Raw genomic sequence first — 6,232 nt, forward strand, 5'->3', positions numbered from 1 at the left:
CAGGTGGTGTCACGTTACAAGGTAAGTGTAGTTGGCGGCTGCAGGCGATTGTACTTCAATGTGGTCTCATCAGTGAACAATACGGATATTTGATCCTTTTTATTTATTTTTGCACTTTCGTAGTTTTTGAGTTTTGATAACTAACTCAATTAACGAGTGTTTTTTGTAAAGTTCTTTATCCTTTTTAGGGTTTTATCCCTTTCTATAAAGTTTTTACTTTTGCACTTTTGTATTTTTTGAGTTTTGATAACTAACTCAATTAACGAGTGTTTTTTGTAAAGTTCTTTATCCTTTTTAGGGTTTTATCCCTTTCTATAAAGTTTTTACTTTTGCACTTTTGTATTTTTTGAGTTTTGATAACTAACTCAATTAACGAGTGTTTTTTGTAAAGTTCTTTATCCTTTTTAGGGTTTTATCCCTTTCTATAAAGTTTTTACTTTTGCACTTTTGTATTTTTTGAGTTTTGATAACTAACTCAATTAACGAGTGTTTTTTGTAAAGTTCTTTATCCTTTTTAGGGTTTTATCCCTTTCTATAAAGTTTTTACTTTTGCACTTTTGTATTTTTTGAGTTTTGATAACTAACTCAATTAACGAGTGTTTTTTGTAAAGTTCTTTATCCTTTTTAGGGTTTTATCCCTTTCTATAAAGTTTTTACTTTTGCACTTTTGTATTTTTTGAGTTTTGATAACTAACTCAATTAACGAGTGTTTTTTGTAAAGTTCTTTATCCTTTTTAGGGTTTTATCCCTTTCTATAAAGTTTTTACTTTTGCACTTTTGTATTTTTTGAGTTTTGATAATTAACTCAATTAACAAGTGTTTTTTGTAAAGTTCTTTATTCTTTTTAGGGTTTTATCCCTTATTATAAAGTTTTTACTTTTTCCACACTTAGGTACACTATTATTTACGTTGGGCGCTAGTTATTGCCTGGTCGCCAGTGGAAACACAACTTGTAGTAATGATTACCGTTTACAAACTGAACCTGTATTATTTTATTGAATATTCTTTTTATAATACAAATTTGCTTACTTGCTAATATAATGATTTTCATTTACAATATAATTGTTTACTTGCTAAATCGGTATTTTGTTTATGGAAATTTTATACAATATCGCTTACTCGCTAAATTCATCATAACTGGGCTATTTCTTACTTATTTTGTTATTGCAAGTCGCGGCGGCTTATATTCCGTCGCGATCGCTTCCGCTAAATATTGTTGTAATTTAATGTTGGCTAGTCATCAATTTGCAAATGGAACAGGTAAGTAAATTAATAAAAGAGTTCTTCACATTTTGTCGCGATCACTTCCGTTCGCACAAAATGTGAATTTGCTGTTTCTGCATTTTTGTGAACAGAGAATATTGACTGTGTTAACTTGCATACTAACACAAATACTCATATATGTAAATTGATCTCTAAATTTGCTTATACATACACCTATACTTACATACATACTTACAAAATTTCAAGTGCGGTACGGTACTAAATTCAATGGTATATACACATACATGTATATACTAAAAGCAGAAACAGTGGTACAAGATTGGTTCAGTGCGGTCTCAAAATAATTAAAGTTTGATTTACCTCGTCAAATTAAGCGAGCAGAGGCTACTAATTTCCTCTCGATCACTGTTACTATAGAAATTTCAGTCCCCCTAATTCAATCAACTCTTCCTTCGGCTCAAAGGTTTTTTTTAATCTCCACTCCCACTTTAACTAAAGTACTCGTGAATGTTAAACGTACCCGAAAGCGACACCAAAAATAGCCCCAAAATGAGCGCAGAAGAGAAAATGCAAGTTTCTTCCACCGATTCTCATAGACCAACGCGTTCGGCAAACGGCGTTCCACAAAAAACCCCAAACAACCGAACCTTTCAGCAAAGTTTATTGCGGAGACGGACAATTTCATGGACTACTGCTCTCGCTTCAGAACAACCCCGATCCAAAACAATACTGAGTCTACCTTGAACGTCAATGATAAAAACATAGACCAGTTTTGGGATCGCGTTCAAGATACCTACGACGTAATTGTTGGGACCGACGAAAATGACCTTCCCGAAGACTTTAGAGCCTCCTCCTATAACAAGTATAGGTCATGTCGAATAACCTACGAAGACACAAAGGCCCAGATAGCAGACCAGTTGCAACTTATGAAGCCAGCCAATAATCCCGCACCCCCTCCAACTGCAGCTCAACCTAAAGAGAGTGGAAGAGAGATGTTTTATGGGGGTTATGAGCAATGGCCGTCTTTCCGTGACATGTTTACGGCGGTCTACATCAACCACCCAGAACTCACTCAAGGACAGAAACTGTATCATCTCAGGTATAAAACCCAAGGTAAAGCTGGTGAAATAGTAAGGCAATTTCCTCTGACTGACGATAGTTTTAATTAAGCGTGGGAAGCCCTTACGTCTCGGTACGAGAATAAGCAAGTTCTCGTAGACAACCAGATCCGCATTCTCATGAACCTCAAACCTATCAATACGGAAAATAGCGAGGACATACAGAGATTACAATCTTCTGTTAACAATTGCCTCCAAATCCTCGCCACTCAGCAGGTCTCAACCGAAAGCTGGGATCCGATCCTCATATACATCGTCACCTCTAAACTCCCAGAAAACACAGTGTCTTTATGGGAAAAATCTCTCAGTTCAAGAAAAGACCAGTTCTTAACCACTCGCTATGAGGTTGTGGAAAGGGTTGATCAATGGCGGCCTCCCAAACCAAAACCCATACCTCAGTCAAATAATTATTACAAACCCCTTACATATCAAAGCATACATTAATTTAAAACTCCTCAAACCCCTCAGAATAGGTCTCTATCCCATGTCCAAGCTCACATGACAGCAGTGAACAATGCACAAATGTCCAATGTGTAAACATTCGGGACATTCGCTGTGGGGCTGCCCAAAATTTCGCAAAATATCAACTCAGGAGCGCAGACAATTTATTAGAGAACACAAAATATGCTTTAACTGCTTCTCTCAATCCCATCTAATAAAAGACTGCGCAAGTACCCAGACTTGTTTCCATTGTCATGAACGACATAATACGCCACTTCACGAAACCCCTAACTCTACGCCGAAAAGACAGCAGCAACAAAAAACCTCATCTCAGGTCGCAATGATAGCATCGACACAGTTCAACCTTCAAACTCCAGATGGAGAACAAGAAGAAGCCCCTTCGATTTCGAATAGAACGAGAGTGCAGTCCTTTTATTCGGAGAATGAAAGCAAAATGCTTCTCCCTACTGCAAAGAGGTGAGCTCTTCAAACTAAGAGCACTCATAGACCAAGGGTCAGAACGGAGTTTCATCTCCACAAAAGCTCAGACCAGACTAGGTGAACGGCCAAAACTCTCGCGAAATGCTTCTCACTGCGGTAAAATGTAACTGACTCCACATTCTGTGGAGCGTTTATTTATAATACAATTCTTAATTCTAGGTTACATGTATGTATGTTTATGTATGTGTATATTTCTTTATATATATATATGTATTTACATTTCTATTTGTTACTGATAACTATCGCAGTATTGCTTGGGTGCATAATCTACGGCTATGCGTTTATGTACATAACATAAAATGTCAAGTGCGTGTGTGTAAGTACAAGATTACTTCAGATGCAAAGTCCATATACTGTGACCTTTGCGCTCTTCCAGACAAACACTTGAATGATTTTAGTTACATACACAATATGCATAGCACATCTGTTTGTATATATGTAGATGAATAAATACAAGATTCAACAACACGTAACTTAGTTCGAACTACTCTCTGGCCTCAATACGCAATGATGAGGTAGAAAATATTTTTGCTTCAACTGGTCGACATCGTTTGCTAATGCCATATGACCTAAATTAATATATTCATCCATAAATTCTTTATATTGATTTTTCAATAAAATATTTTTGTCTAATTTTCTTTCTAATGCAAAAAATCGTTGCTTAGCAATGATTTCAGAATTTCCTAATTTATTTGGATCATTCTTAAATGGAAGCGCCACGCAAAATTTATTATCTTTTGAATGCTTTGTATTTTCATTAAAATGACTTTCACAATTTTTTTCGTCCTTTGTTAAATATTTTTTCTGAGTATCTATTTCTTCAAGTTCCCAAAACTTCCTTAACTGGTTATCCAAATTTTCACTGTTATAAGTTAGCACTCCACAATGACTGGGAGATAATTTTATATCTGCTTTTCCTCCAGCCAACCATCCTAATGCACTGTTTTGGAAACTGTACTCTTGATTTTTTATTTTTATTTGGCCACGTTTTAGTAAACAATGATAAATTTCTGCTCCAAGTAATGCGTCAATTTTGCTTGGAGTATCAAATTTCGGGTCAGCCAATTTTATTCTATTAGGTAGTTCTCCACTTTCTATTTTAGTAGATGGCAGCTGTGAAATAATTTTTTCTACCACGAGTGCTTCAATATGTGTTTGGTATTCTGTTACTTTTGATTTAATTTCTATAACCACTCGCTCCTGTATATTGGAAATATTTTGCCCAATACCTTCTATAGTGGTTTTTCTATTTTCACTTTTTAATTTTAGTTTATTTTTTAATTGCTTTGTGATTAAATTCACTTGGGATCCATTGTCTACCAATGCCCTTGCGTTTATGAATTTTCCTTCGGAATTGTTTATTTTAATTATGGCTGTGGATAAAAGCACATATTTATTTTTATTTAAATTTTCACTGTTCACTGTACTAGCAACCGCGTTTGTGTCTCTGTGGAGCATCCAATGATGCTCTAAATTGCAAAAGCGGCAGTTTCTGAAGTTACAATTTTTGAATGCCTGTCCACCATTCAGACATTTTTTACACAAATTTTTATTTCTTATGATCATCCACCTTTCTTTTATGGATAAATTTTGAAATTTTGTACACTGATTTAAATAGTGCGGCATTCCGCAATCCATTGCACATTTTGTTTCCACTGTAGCATTACTTTTTTTAATATTTTTCTCGATTTTCTTCATTCCGAATGCATTTTCTTTTGCTTCTAATGCAAAGAACTCTTTTCCGAGAAATTGTAATAATGAATCTAGTCTCGGCAATTCTCTAGAATCTTTTAAAGAGGATTCATATTCCATTCTCAGCGAGTCATCTAGCTTTCTTACAAGCAAAAAATTAAGTAATGCTTGGAGGATTTCTTCTACTGACAATTTAGTTGCTTTTAACGCTTGCACGCTTTCTTCGATAACTTCCTTTAATTTTTTTACACTATTAGCAGCTGAATTTGTAAATGGTGCATCTACCAAATTTTTAAAGTAAATATTAGTGATGGCCCTTTTATTATCAAAACTTTCTTTTAGCAATTTCCATGCTACTGAATAATTTTCTTCTGAAGCTGGAAGATTTTCTATTATTGTTGCCGCATATCCTTTCAATTTAGATTTTAATATGCACATTTTTTGCACTGTAGATATGTTTTCGGCATCCACTAATTCATGAAATAGTTCTTTGAACATATTCCATTTCGTATAATCCCCATAGAAGCTTGGAATTTCAATTTGAGGGAGATTAAAAGTTCTTACTCTTATTTTCTCTTCCCCTTTTTTTTCAGGAGTGTTACTTTTCGGTAGTGAGTTTAATTCTTTCCTCAACTGCCTAAACTTGTATGTTAGTTCATCCTCCGAATGAACTTCAAGATATTGCAAAAACAAATCTTTCGCCAGATTTGAACACTTATTTACTTCTTCTGGATTCCCTGTTCCAGCAAGAAGTGCTTCAAAGTTTTCTTCCCAATCGCTTATTGCGAATTCAAACTTTATTTTTAGTACAGAATTTTTGTTCCGATCGTCTTTGAAGAACTCGTCCTCGCTTTGAACGCTTTTTATTGGCATGGATTTTAACATCTCCATGCATTTTTTTATGAGTTCCCTAACCTTAGGGGCATACCTTTCGGTATAGTATGGGTTCCGCGACATCGTTGCCGACGGTTCCCCAAGTTGCCGATCGTTGTCTTCCAGCATTCGGGACAGGTGAGTTACTCGCAGTGTCCAATCATCGACCTGTCCCCTAGTCACAGGAGTCGAGTTGATGTTTACTAACGCGTTATGTAAACCCTCAATCTCACTCCCAATGGCTTGCTGGCTGAAAATAACTTTCTCCATTTTTTCTATGTAATATTTACTATAGGAACAATTTTGCAAGGAACTATATACGTATGTTTATTGCTTTTTTTTTTTTTTTTTTTACTTACTGTTCGTATCCGGGGTCACCAATT

Source organism: Rhagoletis zephyria, unplaced genomic scaffold (assembly GCF_001687245.7).
Source record: "Rhagoletis zephyria isolate East Lansing unplaced genomic scaffold, Rhagoletis_zephyria_1.1 Rzeph_scaffold_02145, whole genome shotgun sequence".
In the NCBI taxonomy this organism is placed as follows: Eukaryota; Metazoa; Arthropoda; class Insecta; order Diptera; family Tephritidae; genus Rhagoletis; species Rhagoletis zephyria.